Here is an 18,465-nt window from a genome sequence, read left to right on the forward strand (position 1 = left end):
TAATAAATGTGAGATGTACCGATCTTCTCCTACCTCTTAGACCACATGGTGCTGGCCTGTCCTGAATCCTATTTCATAAGAGAAAAGCAGATATGGCATTCCATAACATAGCCCTGAACCACAGACAAGCCACAATTTTTAATGAGCTTTGCTGATTACTTTTAAAAAATAATGATGCCACTACTCCTACCCTCTGATTTGGTTTGGCAAACGGTCTCTTCCTTCTTATTCACAGTTAGAAGTTTTACCATCGCAGGCCCTAGAAGTTGAATGGTGAGCTTTCTGGGTCCCCTGGAAGAAACTTTTTATCTCTACTTATCCACCACATCATGAAATTTTGCTAGAGGTGTGTTTGGTTGTTCGTTCATTTGTTTTGTTATTTTTTGTTTCTGTGGGGGCTTTTGGCTAAAGGAGTCCCTGGTATTCATTTGCCAGAACTGCTGTAACAAAGTGCCACAAAGAGGGTGGCTTAACCAACAGAAATTTGTCTGGCAGTTCTGGAGGCTAGACATCTGAAATCAAGGTGTCAGTGGCGCTGGTTTCTCCCTCGAGGAAAGGATCTGTTTCAGGCCTCTCTCCTTGACTTGCAAATGGCCGTCTTCTCCCTATACCCTTTTGTGGTCTTCCCTCTGGGCAGCTGTGTGTGTCCAAATTTCCCCTTCTTATGAGGACGGCAGTCAGATGGGAGTAAGGCTCTCCTAGTGAACTCATTTTCACTTGGATGCCTTTGTAAAGACCTATCCTGAAATGCGGTCACATTCTGAAGTACTAGGTGTGAGGACAACATACGAATTTTAGGGGATACAATTCAATCCATAATGTCCCCCAGCCCCACTCACATGCACTTTTGGCATCTGGAGGATGACAGTGCAATGTTACCTGATACACCGCCCCAGAAAATGGCACATTTCCACAGTGAAGGGGAGAAATTCCCACTCTTGATACACTATTCACCCTCAGCGAAGTCCATTCCAGGGTGGCCCACTAGGAAGGCATGCACTTGTCCTCCCTCAGGCTGACTACCTTTCGGCTGACTGGTATTTTAGAGTCTGAACCTATAGTCTAGGCCTATCTTCATGGCCGTATTAATCATCATGCTGGCAAAGACCTTCACTGCGCTGGCATTGATGTGTCTTCTGGTCTCACACATCAGATACTATATATAGCTGAGGGACTGATGTCAAGGATTCCCACCTCTCATTCTGCCCAAGAAGCTACCAAATGTGGTGACTCTGTTAGATCTCAGGATAAGAACTGCTGGAAGTTTTTGCTCCTGCAGGAAGAAGAAGGAGCAGGTAAAGTAAATGAAGTCCAGTGTTGTGGGTAAAATGTGGAAAGAATATCCTTAAGGTTCTGCTTGCTTTCAGGTTTAGTGGCTGGGGGCTTCAGACAAACCTCCCCAGCAACCTCTCCACTTGGGAGACAGAGGAGGAAAAGAAGTGAAGGGCTCTCCTCTCTTGAGATTAACATTCAGGAGAGAAAGAGAGAGAGAGACATATTTACAAACTCTGTTGTGAATTTCCAGACAAATTTGAAGTACCGTGTCAGGGCCAGGTGGACAGAGTGCTGAAAAAGCTGTCCTAGCGCTATCCCAGTGCACTCTCACCTCTCATTGACCAGGGTGGGGAGTGGAGGCCGTGCCTTTGCTGATGGCCATGTCAGTGAAAACAGCAAGTTTCCTCCTTACTGTCCTGGATAAAATGATTTTTTCTTCCCTGGGCTTTCAGATGATGCCAGGAGACATCTGCTCAGAGACATCCTCCCTGAATGCTCAAACCAAGGACTGCACAATGCCAAGGCGGTGTCCGGGGCTCCACGCATGCCTTTCTCCTGGAGGGAGTCCCAGTCCTGACCTTGCCCTCTGAGCTGCAACAGGCCTTGTTCCACACCAGGTTCTCTCCCAGCCTGCTTCATTTTACATATTCATGTGCATGAAAATTAAAAACCCTGAAGATTTAATTAGGGGACCATGTTGGGAGAACAAATGGGCAGAGCTTGGTAGCTGGCCAAAGGAAGCTTGCAGGCTCAGGGAGTAGGGGCATCTGAGCATTTAAATGAAATAGAACAGTGAATGTGCAGAGGAATCACCCCAGTGACAATGGAAATTGCTTCCAGGTTCTTCCTCAGACACAAAGCTGAAGTGCTTTTGTCCTAGAATATATCATCTAACAGCAAAAATGACTCTTCAGCCTTTCTTTCTTTCTTTTTTTTTTTTTAACAAATGTCTTTTGAGAAACATGTTTTAGTCATTACAGAGGATTAAACCCGAATACCTGAAAGAGTCCTGGTGTGACAATTGAGTGGGGAGGTCAGGGGAAGTGCTCGGTGAGCACGGAGATACTAAGCAAGTCTGAGCCCTTAGTACATGCAGAGGTGCCCTCCCCTCCAGAGGTGCCCCAGGACAGCACAGTCTCTCTGACATCTGCAATAGTGGTGAGAAAGCTATTTGCATTGAACTATAATGAAGCTTCTCTCAAGCCAAGAGCATGTGAATGTTTCTAGCTTTGGTGTGGCCACCAACTATTATAGCTATGTGACCTGAAACAAGTTCCTTAACCTCTCTGGTCTCAACATCATGACATTGTTGTGAGGATTATGCAAGGGATAGTGCATTAACACCAACCCTGGGGGACACATAGGAATTGCTCAGTAAATGGTAACCCTTTCTTCTACCACATTTACTTCCCCATAACAGTAGCTTGGGACCATGCTGTCTGTGGATATACCACATAGACATTTAACAGGGATGATGATGCTGACTTTTCCCTGGACCTCATCACTTGGCCTCATTTTCCTTATCTGAAGAATGGAGATAAGGGTCCCTTCCTGCTGCGCTGTGTACCAAAGTGAAACCACAAATAAGAAAGTGCTCTGGTGTCTGTGATGACACAGATTCATATTTTTACATTCGATTCGAGAGTACACTCCTTAGAATCAGACTAATCTAATCACAGGTTCTAATTCTGTTTTTTAGGCAATTACTTAACCTCTCTATGCTCTGGTTTTTCACCTGCAAAACAGGGATAAGAAGAGCAAACATCTTATAGGCTATTGTGAAGATTTAAAAGTATGTGCAAAATGCTTAGAAGAGTTCCAGGCACATTGCAAACACAATAAATAATATTTGTTACTCTTTTCCTTCTTTCATGATTACAGTTATTGTCGTCATTGCTATCAATAGCAGTACATGCAATAATTGTGGTCATATTTCCTCTTTAAGAGTTGCTAGTCCCAGAAGTCTCTCATGCTTACACCTCACTGCCAGAGACCCCTGCCTCTTAGCAGAAAAACCTGGTTTTTCCTTTCTCCCATAGCAGCCACCACTTTAGCCAGGTTCTTTCCATGCCATAGCTCTACAAGCCAGGCTTTGCTGGTTTTGAGTTTCAAAATCCAGGTGCTACAGGTCAAAGTCAAGGCCTGCCTATTTTCTGCTCACTTGGATGAGTTACCCATTGTTGGGATGCTAGATTAGTCTTCTGTAGGTGGCCAAAGACAAGAACACGGTTTCTCTTGCAGGAAAATCCAATGGTTGATGACGCCAGAGATAAAGGTAAGACAGGACCAGTTTATGCAGAAATGCCAATGAACTGGCAAATGAAGACCCTGATTCCTAAGAAGTCACAGGTCCAGCCTCAAAGTTCTAATCTTATAATGAGGCATAGGGTCAGAGACTGTGTTAGTCTCCTATTGCCACAGAACAAATTACCACACACTTAGTGGCTTAAAATGACACGGATTTGTTACTGAACAGTTCTAGAGTCAGAAGTCTAAAATCAAGGTGTAAGCAGAGCTGTATTCCTTCTGAAGGCTCTAGGGGCGAATCTGTTTCCTTGCTCTCTCCAGCCACTACAGGCCACCTGCATTCCTGGCCTGTGGTCCCTTCTTCTGCTTTCAAAGCCAACAAGTCAGCATCTTTTCTGTCTGACCTTCCTGCTTCCCTTTATTTTATTTTTTTGTTGTTGTTTGTTTGTTTGTTTTGAGACAGAGTCTCGCTCTGTCGCCCAGGCTGGAGTGCAGTGGCCGGATCTCAGCTCACTGCAAGCTCCGCCTCCCGGGTTCACGCCATTCTCCTGCCTCAGCCTCCCGAGTAGCTGGGACTACAGGTGCCCGCCACCTCGCCCGGCTAGTTTTTTGTATTTTTTTTAGTAGAGACGGGGTTTCACCGTGTTAAATAGGATGGTCTCGATCTCCTGACCTCGTGATCCGCCCGTCTCGGCCTCCCAAAGTGCTGGGATTACACACTTGAGCCACCGCGCCTGGCCTCCTACTTCCCTTTTATAAGGACCCTTGTGATTACATCAGACCACCTAGGTAATTCAGAGTAATCTCACCATCTCACAGTCATTAATTTAAACACATCTGAAGAGTCCCTTTTACCATGGGAGGTAACACATGCACGGGTTCCAGGGATTATGGACACCTTTGGCAAGGCCATTATTTAGTGTACCACAGAGATGAATTCTGGACACCCACAGATCTCAATGCAAGTTGCCAAGGGCAGTTCTCATAGGAAGTGAACCCTCAGAAAGGTCCTGAGATGTGAACTTGAAGTGACTATCTTAGATCAGGGCCAATCTGAGGGGCGTTTAAGCATCCCTGAACAAAGATTCAGCAGCCCCAGATCAGGAGATGATCAATAAATACCCGCAAAATGTTAAATGGCTAAGTGGCCTTGGCTTGACTCCTTAGGCCTTACTTAGGTTTCTCATGTGTGAATTGAAGAACACCCACCCTATATACCTTCTGGGCTGTTGAGACTATCTAGTCTCCAGAACAGTGAGAGAGCAAATGTTGCTGTAAGCCGTCCAGTCTTTGGGAGTTTGTGACAACAACCACAGGAAACGACTACAACGCCCTAAGGGCTGTCTTTGTGCCAGGCATTGTGTTGGCTACTGATGAATCAAGACATGAGTCTCTGCCATTGAGAAGTCCAGAGGCTAAAAGTAATTGCAATGATCTCTACATTTATTTATTTCATTCATATATTCAATGAATGAAATCATTCATTTTATTCAATGAATCGTTCATTTATTCAATGAATATTTACTGCATATGTACTGTATGAGCCGAGAAAAAGAGACCCAGTCCCTGACCTCATGGCACTTACAATCAGAGTTGTTAACAGTCCTAGAATTTACATTTGCAGTTTACAATTGTGCGGTTTACAAGCCAGGCTTCAAATACACAGTTATATGTGATAGAAGCATGTAACAGACATAATAATGATCAGTTCTATCGGAAGCAGGGTGGGCACCTTAGGTACATCATTGTGGTGATTTTCAGGAGAAGTAACAAGCAGATTCTGGTGAACACTTTGTGGTTTCCAAGGTGCTGTCACTGTATTCTCCACTAGATCGTCTCTGCCATCCTGATGCCCCTCCTCTCACCTGGCTGCACCTTCTCTGCTTCCCATTCCCCCCAAATTCCCCTCCACGGAGGGGCACATGGAAGTGCCCAGAACTTTGCTCCTCTCTAACACTGACTCCTGAAGACCTAATGACTCTTGTGGCTTTAGCACCACTACCTTTGGTGGGGACCCCCAAGGTTTGTCTTCCAACCAGACTTGTCGGTTACAATTCTGTGCCATGTACCCCCCTACCCAGGGCCCCTAGCTCCTCACTCCCAGTGTGTCTCCCCACAATCTCCTATACATGCATGTGAGCATCTAACTTAAACTCAGTTACCTCTCATCTCTTTCCTAACTTTGTACATTTTTTCTGTCTTTAGGATGGAAAATTTTGGAGTAATTCTTGATTCCTTTTTTTCTACTCCTATCTCCAATATTCTGCCAGTCATCAAATCCTGTGCATATTTAATAAATATTATTGAATTGCAGTACTGATAAAACAACCTTGTCCTGAGAGCCCACAGTTCTGAGTTTCAGCCCAGAGTCTAACTGTTTGACTATGAAATTATTTATGTAACTCATTTTGCTTGTCTGTGAAATGGGAGTTTGAGCTAGATGAGCTTTAAGGACTCTGGCAAACATTGCTGGTTGTCTACCCATCATCCACTCTCCTTTTATTCCTTAACAAAACCCTGATTCTTTCCTGGGAAGTGATATGCTCAGCCACAAACCCTGGCGCTCCCTAGCATCCAGTTTTACCCTAAGGATGGCACTTGCTGCGTCCTGTGTGTCCTCCTGGTCACAGAATCATCACTGACTGCGGGTAAGCAGCTGGTACTTTGTGTAAAAGATGAAAAAGGAAAGCATCTGCTTGCTTGATGTCTCCATGGGAACATGGTGGTCTGTGCTTAGAGGCTCAGAACCTGAGAGCAGGACAGACATTGGGGTCCACTGGGTCCCTATTTCCGTCTGGCTCAGAGACCCAGACACGTGCAGGGTCTATGATTGCTACAGATTCTCTGCCATTGAACACACTCTGGGCCTATATAGCAGTTTCTCCTACTAGCCCTGGTCTCCCTTTTGGAGCTGGAAGAACAAGATGTGTGACAGAACTTCAGATGTGACAGGTGCCCCTGTCCCTGGAGTCTCCTCTTCTTCAGGTTCAGCTGGACCTTCAGCCTGTCAGGGCAGGACTGGTTTCCAGACCCCACACTGTACCGGTTTCTCAAATGTATTAGATAGCAGCCCTCCATCCCTGCACACTTAGGACTAGACTCCCCTCACGAGGCTGTCAATAAGAATACTTTGGGGCTGGGTGCAATGGCTCAGGCCTGTAATCCCAGCACTTTGGGAGGCCGAGGTGGGCAGATCACTTGAGCCCAGGAGTTTGAGACCAGCCTGGGCAACATGGCAAAACCCCATTATCTACAAAAAATACAAAAACTAGCCAGATGTGGTGGCACACACCCGTAGTCTTAGCTACCCCCAGTTATTTGGGAGGTTGAAGTGGGAGAATCACTTGAGCCCAGGAGGTCGAGGTTTCATAGAGCTGTAATCGTATCACAGCACTCCTGCCTGGGCAACAGAGTGAGACCCTGTCTCAAAAAAAAAAAGGATACTCTTCATAACAATGTAAGGGCCTCCCCCAACACTTCGCCAAAGGTACAGTGCTGAGATGAAAGTTTCCCAGCTGTCTATGGAGAGTCCCTTTGGGAATGATCTCTACACAAAGGCCATAGGGAATTGTCTCCAATCTTAGCCTGAACTCAGGAAGGCTACAACATAGAAGTTCAGAAGTTCTGTTATAAGATGCCACTTAGACCCAATATACTGAAGTGTTCCTGGGGTGCCACATGGAGAGTGCCCTGCTCAGGCTGGGCAAGTTCCCAGCACAAAGGGCTCAATGACTGCCAGAAGCTCCTCTACCCAACCTGCCTCCAGCCCCTCTGGCTGCAGCTTCCCAGCAGGGTCTAAATAAAGCTTCCCCTGTCCCCTGGATGGGGCTCAGGTCTTGCTATGGACCTGTGTGAGCCTTTCTCCAAACCAGGTGGAAACCCCTCTAACACTATCCCTCAGGAGCAAAGTATGAGTATTATTTTGTGTTGTGTCATCAGTCACTGGTTACCTAAGCATTGCTTTTGGAAAACTCAAAGCACCAGTCAGTTCTCACAGCTCTTTCTGCCATCACTCAGAGGACCAGGTGAGTATTTCACTTAATTATAAGTGAAATACTCAGTATTTTGGGTCTAAATGGCATCTTATAACAGAACTTCTGAACTTCTATGTTGTAGCTTTCCTGAGTTCAGGTCAAGATTGGAGACAATTCCCTATCGCCTTTGTGTAGAGATCATTGCTTAGCAACAGGTATCCGGGCTATGCAGGGGACTTACCAAGCTGTGGTTCCTCTCAGAATCTTCTCCACAGAAAGGAGCCAGGCTGAAGGAGGGATGGGGAGAGAAGCTGAGACTGAGCCCCAGTCCAGAAGATGCACCTTGAGCAAGGCTGGAGAAAACCCTCTGGCGTGGAGATGCTGCAGCCTCAAGCAGCTGGCACGATGAACGAACAGAGTAGGGTGATTTCTCCTGCTCAGAGGCCAAATCAGCCAAGGAGGAGCCTTGCGGTCACCCTAGAGCCAAAGTGCCCTGTGCATATAATGTAGTAGACTCACCCCTTATCTCCAGCTGAGACCCCTGGAGATGCTCTCTGGGATCTGAGATGCTGATCACCTGAGAGCTGTGGCACCATCCACAGACTCTCCACTAGAGGTCAGCTCTGGGTGAAGGCAGGGCTCTGCCCCTTCTCCTGGCTGGGAGCTGCAGGGCCTCCAAGGGGCTCAGGGCTCAGGATTCAGGCCTCTGGCCTCTGGAAGGAGCTACCAGATAGGTGAAGTCTGAAGTGCTCCCATCTCCCTTCTTTGTACCTGCTGTGTCCTCCATAAATCAGCTCTCAAAGGTAACATGGTCTAGCACCCTTCCTCTGAAGTCGGAATGACCTAATGACTCCTGTGGCTTTAGCACCACTACCTTTAGTGAAGAACCCCAAGACATGAAGCCCAGCTACCCAGGGACCCACATGTCTTGGCCAAGATACCTGCAGTGAAGAGGGAGCCCAGGGTGCAGCTGAGATAGGGAAAGTCCTGTTAGACTTGTCCATGCAACCCCCAAATGTCCCTCCTAGCTCTCTGGAGGTCTGTTTCCCCTTTACTCACTGGGCTAGGAGGGAGGAGCTAAATGCTTGCCTGTCCCTATCTAAGAGTCATGGTTAGGAGTGGAGCCGATGGGGGCGTGGCATCTGGAGCCCTTTTTAAAAAGACAAAGTGTGACACACATTTGGGTGGTGGACTAACTGAGCTCTTACAAGAAAGCTCACTTTGTAGAACACAGAAAATTAGAGCTGCCCTAGTTAGAGGAGGGTAGACAGACTCCCAACCTCTGAGTGTTCCTCAGACACCCACCCTCCCGACCCCAGCTTTGAGCAGCCACTGAGGCACCTCTTGGAGAAGCCAAGAGTCTCAGGTACAGTTTGAAAATCATCAGGCGAGGCATCCTGAAGCCTTGGGCATCACCGTAAGCCTAGGCAGCCCCTGCTCAATACATGTGTTCCTATCTGATAAAGGAAGGGAGTTGTGAAGCAAGAGGAGACCCTCCTCACACTGGGCAGCCATTCTGTTGACAAGATGAGCAGCAGCATCTACCAAAACCCCGGAAGAAAACACTGGCCGTCTGAGTAGATCCTGGCAGGTGAATATGGGCAGCCCAGGGTCTCTAAGCATGAGCCCCACTGCTTCCATGGTTGCTTGGCCTAGTCAGGCAGCCTCAGGACATTAGAGGACAAAGAAGAGAGTCCTTGAGGCTATAGCACCACCTTGCCTGCCGGTGGTGTGTAGCACCATCACCGTGTGTGTGATGCAGCCAAGCCAAGGCAGGAGGGCATGTGCTCCACCCCAGCAGGGGCCATTCACCTTTGGGCTCAGGGATGCCATTTCATCATATTTTTGGCAAAGACTGAACAATGTATAAAGGGACATTGTACATTGTCCACAGGAACTTCTTGAGAAGAAGAGCCAGATCTTAAAACACAAGAGCAACACACATACATAGAACCCCCCTGTTCATGCACAAACCTCACAGATACAAGATGTGCACTAGTGTGGCTTACACGTTTGTGTCCCACACTTCAATGCACTGAGGCAGTATTGCAAAACGGTCAGGAGTGTGGATGCTGAGCCTAGAGAACTCTGTTCTGTCTAGCTGTGTGTCCTCAGGTAAGTTACCCCACCTCTCTGAACTTTTGTTTCCTCATTTGAAAAAACACATACATCAGAATTATCTACCTCCAAGGCGCATTATGAGGATGGGCTGGAAAACTTACCTGCAAACTCTCAGCCTGAGATTAGTGCCTGACCACTGGAATGTGACTGTGTGTGTTTTCCCAGCATGATAGGCTAAGGCGGGGAGGAAAGACTCTGGTAAACCAGGAGGTGCTTGCTTGTCTTATGCTCTAGGTGATGGGCTCTGGCCCTGGTGGCTGTTGCTGTCTTTATGCCAGTTTTGCAACTCCAGAAGTCTATGGAGAACAAGGATCCTTAGCTCACTATGTGTCCCAAGACCTGCAGCATGTGGGCCATCAGAGGGATAGCGTTGGGGCACTTTCAGCCCATATACTGCTTGCTGGGAAGGCCCAGGAGTCAATGACAAATCCCCATGGAGGCAGGCCCTGACCACAGGGAGACAATAAGAGGGAAAGAGAGCTAGGATAAATATAGAGGAGAAACTCTAAATAGAGTGGTGACAGATGCAAAGAGAACGAGTAGACATGGTCTGTATATAGAGCTCAGCTTAGGAAGACCATACAGAGGCAGACAGCCAGAGACCCACTGACGGACAGACAGACACATAGTGAGAAAGACCATTCTCCAGGATCATGGACTCAAGTAATTGCTCATGCACAGACACCCACACTTGAGGACAGAAGAAAAAAAGATGAAAACACAGATCCCCGTCCGCCTATGACCTTCGTGTCCACTTCGTGCCTGAACTCCCCAGAGGCCCTTTCTTCTCAGCAGCTGTGTTTCTGCCAGGCTGCTGGCCACCAGACCCACATCGTGCCCGGGCAGCGGTAGAGCCTGGAAGGGGTAGGCAGAGAGTGGGGCAGAGCAGGTCACCAGCAAGCTGAAGCAGGGGGAGGAGGAGACATAGCAGCTTCAAACAGTTCAGGGTCCAGTGTGGCCACAGGCAATTACCCAGGAGCCTTCACTCGTCAGCCCTGAATTTTAATGGTATTAATGAGATCTCATGCAATTTTCTTCCCGGATAAGGTGCTTTTTTTCTACGATTGCTGGTCCTGTGCACCTGTACCTCTCCCTTGTCCTGGTTTTGCCCACTCTGTGTCAGGGAAGGGGAGCACAGCTGACATCTTTTCTGCCTTCTTTTTATGATTGTAATTAATTCTTTGCAAGGGGGATAAATGAGTGTGCTGTCTATGTATGTAATCATCTGACATCCCGTTGGTAATTTCCTGCAGGAGGAGTTGGCTGCTGTCCACCGCTGCAAAATGAGGGTGCAATAGAGAGAGGGCAAAGAGGGAGAAATGAGGCTGTAACATGCCCAGTGCAGCCGACCCTCCTCGGGCTTCCCTCTCCTTGGCAGGGAGGTCAGTCATGTCTCATGCACGCAGCTGGTATGTGTTGGACACTTTCCTCAGGCACAGGGCTGGTTGTGGTAATGGCCACACCTGGTAATGCCTCCATCATCCCGGGAATTGCTCCCAAATGTCCATATGCAAAGTGTTCTGGAGATGGGTTAACTCACCCAAAAACATCTCCTCTTGGGTTCTCTCTGGTTCCCTTTTGCCCTTTTGAGTAGTTTTTCTTGGTCTCTTTTATTGATTACGCTTTTTCACTCTTGCCCTTTAAGTGCTGGGGTTCTCCAGATGTGCCTCTTGGTCCTCTTCTCTGCTCACTGTAAAGCACTAGTTCAGGAAGTCCATCCACCCTCAACACATGTTGGGCAAGCCTGCTGGCTTGAGTCAGGCCCAGAGCAGCAGTGAGGAAAGCCCTGTCCCTGCCCACAAGGAGCTCCGTCTTCTAGGAATGCAGCCAGAAACACAACAGCAATAAAACCAATGAGCTCCGTCTTTGTGGACTATAAGAAATGCTGAGGGGGATCAGACTTTTTTTTCCTTTTCTGGAAAATGAGGATTTTCATAGAGCCTTATAGAGTTGTTGGGATTATTGAATAATGGAAAGTGCTTAGAACAGTGCCTGGGAAAATAGTGAGGGCTCAGTAAAGTAAGACACATAAATATAATATCCTCAGCCTCTTCAGTCTCTAGCCCAGACCTTTCCCTGTGGTTGTAGATGAACATACCTACCTCTTCCCCCAGCCACGTCCATGTGGGAATCCAACTGGCACCTCAAATCCTACAGGTCCCAGTGGAACTTGTCTCCCACCATCTACAAGTGCTCCCCACAGTGACAGCACTGCCATTCACCCATGGCTCCAGTTGCCTGAGCTAGAACCTCGGAGCCATCTCTCACCCCCACCTAAGCAGTTATAGCACCCTGGGAACTCTAGTGGGGTTAAGCTGAGGTATGAAAACCCCTGAACTAAAAGCATGTAGGTTCATCAAAAAGTTAAGCATCAGATTAGCCTATAGGCATATACTCATAGATATTTACTCAAAATAATTGAAAATAGGTACTCAAATCTTTGTGCACAAATACTCATAGCAGCACTATTCACGATAACCAAAAGGTCAGCCAGTGGACGAGTGGATAAATGAAAAGTGGTATGTACCTACAATGGAATATTATTCAGCCATATAAAGGAATGAAGTACTGATACATTCTACAACATGGATGGACTTTTAAATAATTATACTAAGTCAAAGAAACTAGATCGAAAAGGTCACATATTGTATGATTCTAGTTATGTGAAATGTCCGTATTTCATGATTCTAGTTACATGAAATGTCACATATTGTATGATTCTAGTTATATGAAATAGGCAAATCTATTCAGACAGAAATCATATTGGTGGTTACTGAGGGTTGGGGAGAAGGGGAAATGGGAAGCAACCTTTTAATGGGTAAAAGAGTTTCCTTTGGAGTAACAGGAATGTTTTGGAACTAGACAGAGGTGGTGGCTGCACAATATTGTGAATCCATAGGAATTCCATTCTGAATCCATAGGAAATCCATTTTGAATCCATAAATGCCGCTGAATTGCTCACTTTTAAATAGTGTTATGTTATAGAAATTTCACCTCAATTTTTTAAAAAGCATACAAAGCTTTCTCTGGAGAATCTGTTGATTTTGGACATAAACCCCTCTCTTCTGCCAGCCCAGAAATGCCCAGCACTTCTAGGCAAGACAGGCTCATGGTATGGAGGCTAAGTGGGAAAGATAAGGCCAGAGGATCAATACATGGCTTGTAGGAAGTCCCTTTGTTCCCCAGACCCATGCACAGATGAGCTGGCTGCCCCCACCTGCCTCCATGGGGGGGCTGCAGTTCTGCTAGTGTTGGGTTGGGTGCCGAGGAAAGAGGGCTTTCCCTGCATGTGTACAGACACTAGCACTGAGGCCTGACCCCAGCAACACAGAGGCTCAGAGCAGCCCTGCCACTCTGTCATCCTCAAAGCAGGAGGCAACTCCATCCTATCCTAACAGCTTCTGAGAGAGACAGTTGGAGGAACCCTGCTGCCCTGGGCTCAGTTGCTTCCACTCAGAGTTCCAGAAGCAGCCTACTCTAGAAGCTCCCAGACTTAGGAGCAGAAGAATGGGTTCTATGGGGCCACTGCTCTAGAATGTGCCTATAGGGGCTGGGACATACACTAGCAGGGAGGGAGGGGCTCTGACCAAAGCAGCAGGCCAGAGACTATAGCCAGGGGCCCTTCCCAGCACACCAGACAGCCTTACTCAACACCGAGCCTGATCGCAGATAAAAATGCCCTGCCTGAAGAAGCCCTGAAGAGCTCACATGAGGAAGGTTGGTCAGGGGATGCTAATGGTAATTCAGTGTCCAAAGCACCACAGGTTGCAGAAGCCAGGGAAAGCAGCCCAGGAAAGGCAGGTGAAATGAGGTGTTTTTCAGCTCAAGGGAGCCTTTGCTTACCAGCGCCCCTTCCTTTCAATGCCAAGCTCACATACTATAGGGGCTTGTAGCAAGGGATTAACTAACTTTCAAAAGACTGGACTCTACCCTGGGCGCTCACACCCATTAGTGACTCAGGCACTTGCTCTACCAGTGAGGCCCGGGGCTGGAAGCTCTGGTCTGTCTGTCCTGCCTGCTCCACCCCTGTCTGCCCAACTCTCCTAGCCTCTGGGTTCTAGATGATGATCGATTCTCTGCTGGTCTCTGATTTCATTTTGTCATCCCACTTTACCTTCTTTGCAGCATTTTCCTTTTTTTTTTTTTTTTTTTGAACAATTCCTGTTGTTATTCTGACTAGGGAGGGGAAAGGAAAGTTGCAAAGCGGTAGGGAAGGTCTATGCATCTCTCTGTACAGTTATTTGGTTGCACACACACAGACCCTTCATCTTGAGACTCTGGGATAGTGATAAGATCCACTCGGATTTTTATATTACCTTTTCCCAAACCATTGAAGTCTTATTGATTCTCCTCTTAAACATTTTTCCTTCCGTTCTCCTCCCCACCCCATACACCTGGTTCAGGCTCTTTTGACTCTCCGCTGAATCATTGCAGCAAGCAACAGGCTTCTAACCCACCTCCCTGTTGCAGCTGGTCCCTCCCCAATCCACCCCAGCCAAAATCCAAGCAGTTCCCTTGCCTGCTCTGGTGGTACTCAGAGTGTGGCTCCTGGGCCACCAGCATAAGCATCACCAGGGAACTGGTTAGAAATGCAAATTCTCCAGACATATCTCAGACCTATGGATTCAGAAACTTTGGAGGAAGGCCCAACAATTTGTGTTTCCTTAAGTTTTCCAACTGGTTCTGTTACCTGCTAAAATTGAAAAAACAGTGACCTAGTTAACAGTCTTCAGTGAGTCCCACTACCACAGCCAGATTCCTTAGGCCAACCTACAGGACCTCTGGGACCTACTCCCTGCCTGTCCTCTGAGTCCTGAGTCTTGAGTCCTCCTCCCTGCCCTTTCCACCAGCCCCTTCCCAGCACACCTTGCTTCAGCTATTCCCACCTGCAAGTGGTTCCCTGAACAGGGGCTGGTTTAAGACACTGTGCCATTTCCCTCATGCCTGGATGCCCTTGTCATCTGCCCACAGAACCCACTGGCCACTCCCTCTCTGGGTGCCCGTCACCCCCTGACTAGCCCACATCCCCGTTGTACTTAGCTGTCAGCCTATTGCTTTCTGTCCCTAGACTTCAAGCTCTTTGAGGACAGGGTCACATGTTTGCACTTCAGAACCCTAGTACCCTGCATATATGTGGCACCTGATTCAAAGCCAGGACTTCAGCAGTGCCCATCAGTCATCACAAGATCCCATCACAACAGAATACAGGCATGGGGGCTTCTTTTTACTGTTGGGTTTACTGTTACTACAGTGGAATTACTGGGCCCCTGGAGGTCTCATAGCAAGCTCACTGAGCTCACCTGGACCCATGCTCATGATGGCATGTCTTCTGGGCAGCATTCAGTATATGTAGAAAGAACAGTAAAGTTGGAGTCTGATGACCTGTATTGAATTATAGTTCTACTACTTTCTAGCCCTTTGATCTTAAAAAAAAAGAAAAAACACTCCAAGACTCAGTTTTATCATGTGTAAAATGGGCTCTTAAGAAAACCTCCCAGAATTGTTGTACTAATTTAGATAAATATACGTCTTAGTTTGAGCCTTCCTGAAAGCAGAGCCTGAGACAAGGATTTGGGTACAGGAAATTTATTTAGGAAGTGATCCTAGGGAGTAGGAGAGAGAAGATTTGGTGAAGGCAAGACAGAAAACAGGAAACACCAGTATAACTATTGCTGTAAGGAGTGGGACTCTGTCTTGCAGGAACCTCTGAGAAGTACACAAAATGCCCCCTAACTCCCACCCTATCCCCACTGAACTATCATCCAAAATATAGAAAGTAGGGGCCGAGAGTGGTGGCCCATGCTTGTAATCCCTGTACTTTGGGAGGCTGAGGCAGGAGGATCACAAGGTCAGTAGTTTGAGACCAGCCTGGCCAATATGGTGAAACCCCATCTCTACTAAAAAGACAAAAATTAGCTGGGCATGCTGGTGGGCACCTGTAGTCCCAGCTACTCAGGAGACTGAGGCAGGAGAATCGCTTCGACCCAAGAGGCAGAGGTTTCAGTAAGCCGAATTCACACCACTGCACTCCAGCCTGGGTGACAGAGAGAGACTCCATCTAAGAAAGAAAGAAAGAAGGAAGGAAGGAAAGAAAGATAAAGAAAGAAGGAAGGAAAGAAGGAAGGAAGGAAAGAAAGATAAAGAAGGAAGGAAGGAAGGAAGGAAGGAAGGAGGGAGGGAGGGAGGGAGGGAGGGAAGGAGCGAGGGAAAGAAGGAAGGAAGGAGGAAAGAAAGAAGGAAAGAAAGAAAGGAAGAAAGAAGAAAAGAAAGAAAGAAAGAGAAAGAAAGAAGAAGAAAGAAGAAAGAAAGAAGAAAGAAAGAAGAAAGAAAGAAAGAAAGAAAAAAGAAAAAGAAAGAAGAAAGAAAGAAGAAAGAAAGAAAGAGAAAGAAAGAAAAAGAAAGAAAGAAAGAAAGAAAGGCCATTTATCGCAGTTCCCACTTCCCATAGGTTAAGGGCTGATATGGCCATTAACTCTCTCCTTCTTTCTTCCAGACTGTACTTCAGGGTTGCTCTTGTTTGCAGGTGTGTGGGTTTCTGAAACTTCAGAGAAGGCCTGAAGCAGAGAAGCAGAAAAGTACAAGGTGCACTAAAGGTGGGACTGTCAGCTTGAGTCTGAGCTCACATGGAACTTTTCACTACTGCTGCAACCAAAATCAGGTGGGCAAGGGGTGTGAAGTGGGGCTCTAAACACACCTGCCACAGTCTGTGAACATACACTCCCATAGAACATTGCGATTGCCTCTAATGTGCTTTTCCGAATTGAGATTGCCTATTTAGTGATCACTGCCTGCTACTTGGCAGTGGTTTCCCTGATGGCAGGGACAATGTCTGTCTTGCTCGTCACTATATCCCCAATACTAACAAGGCTAGAGTAACCAAAACACCATGGTACTGGTGCCATAACAGATATCGAGCAAAGGAACAGAACAGAGGCCTCAGAAATAACACCACACATCTACAACCATCTGATCTTTGACAAACCTGACAAAAACAAGAAATGGGGAAAGGATTCCCTATTTAATAAATGGTGCTGGGAAAACTGGCTAGCCATATGTAGAAAGCTGAAACTGGATCTCTTCTTTATGCCTTATACAAAAAGTAATTTAAGATGGATTAAATACTGAAATGTTAGACCTAAAACCATAAAAACCCTAGAAGAAAACCTAAGCAATACCATTCAGGACAGAGGCATGGGCAAGGAATTCATGACTAAAAATAGCAATGACAACAAAAGCCAAAATAGACAAATGGGATCTAATTAAACTAAAGAGCTTCTGCACGGCAAAAGAAACTGCCATCAGAGTGAACAGGCAACCTACAGAATGGGAGAAAAATTTTGCAATCTACCCATCTGACAAAGGTCTAATATCCAGAATCTACAAAGAACTTAAATAAATTTACAAGAAAAAAGCAAACAATCCCATCAAAAAGTAGGCAAAAGATATGAACAGATATTTCTCAAAAGAAGACATTTATGCAGCCAACAGACACATTAAAAAATGCTCATCATCACTGGTCATCAGAGAAATGCAAATCAAAACCACAATGAGATACCATCTCACACCAGTTAGAATGGCAATCATTAAAAAGTCAGGAAACAACAGATGCCGGAGAGGATGTGGAGAAATGGGAACGCTTTTACACTGTTGGTGGGCTGTAAACTAGTTCAACCATTGTGGAAAACAGTGTGGTGATTCCTCAAGGATCTAGAACTAGAAATGCCATTTGATCCAGTGATCCCATTACTGGGTATATACCCAAAGGATTATAAATCATGGTCCTATAAAGACACATGCATACTTATGATTATTGCGGCACTAGTCACAATAGCAAAGACTTGGAACCAACCCAAATGTCCATCAATGATAGAATGGATTAAGAAAATGTGGCACATGTACACCATGGAATACTATGCAACCATAAAAAAGGATGAGTTCATGTCCTTTGGGACATGGATGAAGCTGGAAACCATCATTCTCAGCAAACTATCGCAAGGACAGAAAACCAAACACCACATGTTCTCACTCACAGGTGGAAGTTGAACAATGAGAACACTTGGACATGGGGTGGGGAACATCACACACTGGGGCCTGCCATGGGGTGGGGGGATGGGGGATTGATAGCATTAGGAGAAATACCTAATATAAATGATGAGTTAATGGGTGCAACAAACTAATATGGCACATGTATACATATGTAACAAACCTGCATGTTGTGCACATGTACCCTAGAACTTAAAGTATAATTAAAAAAGAAAAGAAAAGAAAATATGGCACATATACACTATGGAATACTATGCAGCCATACAAAAGGATGAGTTCATGTCCTTTGCAGGGACATGGATGACGCTGGAAACCATCATTCTGAGCAAACTCACAAGGACAGAAAACCAAACACCACATATTCTCACTCATGGGTGGGAACTGAACAATGAGAACACTTGCACACAGGGCAGGGAACATCACACACCGGGGCCTGTCATAGGGTGGAGGACTGGGGGAGGGATAGTATTAAGAGAAATACCTAATGTAAATGACTAGCTAATGGGTGCAGCAAACCAACATAGCACATGTATACATATGTAACAAACCTACACGTCGTACACATGTACCCTAGAACTTAAAGTATAATAATAATAATAAAGAAAACTCTGCAACGCAGACATTCTCAAAGATGTTTATTGGATGACTGGATGAGTAAAAGTATCTTTCCCATAATGGATACTCAGGATGATCAGCCACCACATTGTTCAGACTTTATGAATTGAAGGAGAGAATGCACCATTTACTCATGAAATTGCAGAGAATCATACGAGATGAACAGGTTGGAATTCCTTTTCCATTCAGG

The sequence above is a fragment of the Trachypithecus francoisi genome, unplaced genomic scaffold (genome assembly GCF_009764315.1).
Source record: "Trachypithecus francoisi isolate TF-2019V2 unplaced genomic scaffold, Tfra_2.0 Lachesis_group0, whole genome shotgun sequence".
In the NCBI taxonomy this organism is placed as follows: Eukaryota; Metazoa; Chordata; class Mammalia; order Primates; family Cercopithecidae; genus Trachypithecus; species Trachypithecus francoisi.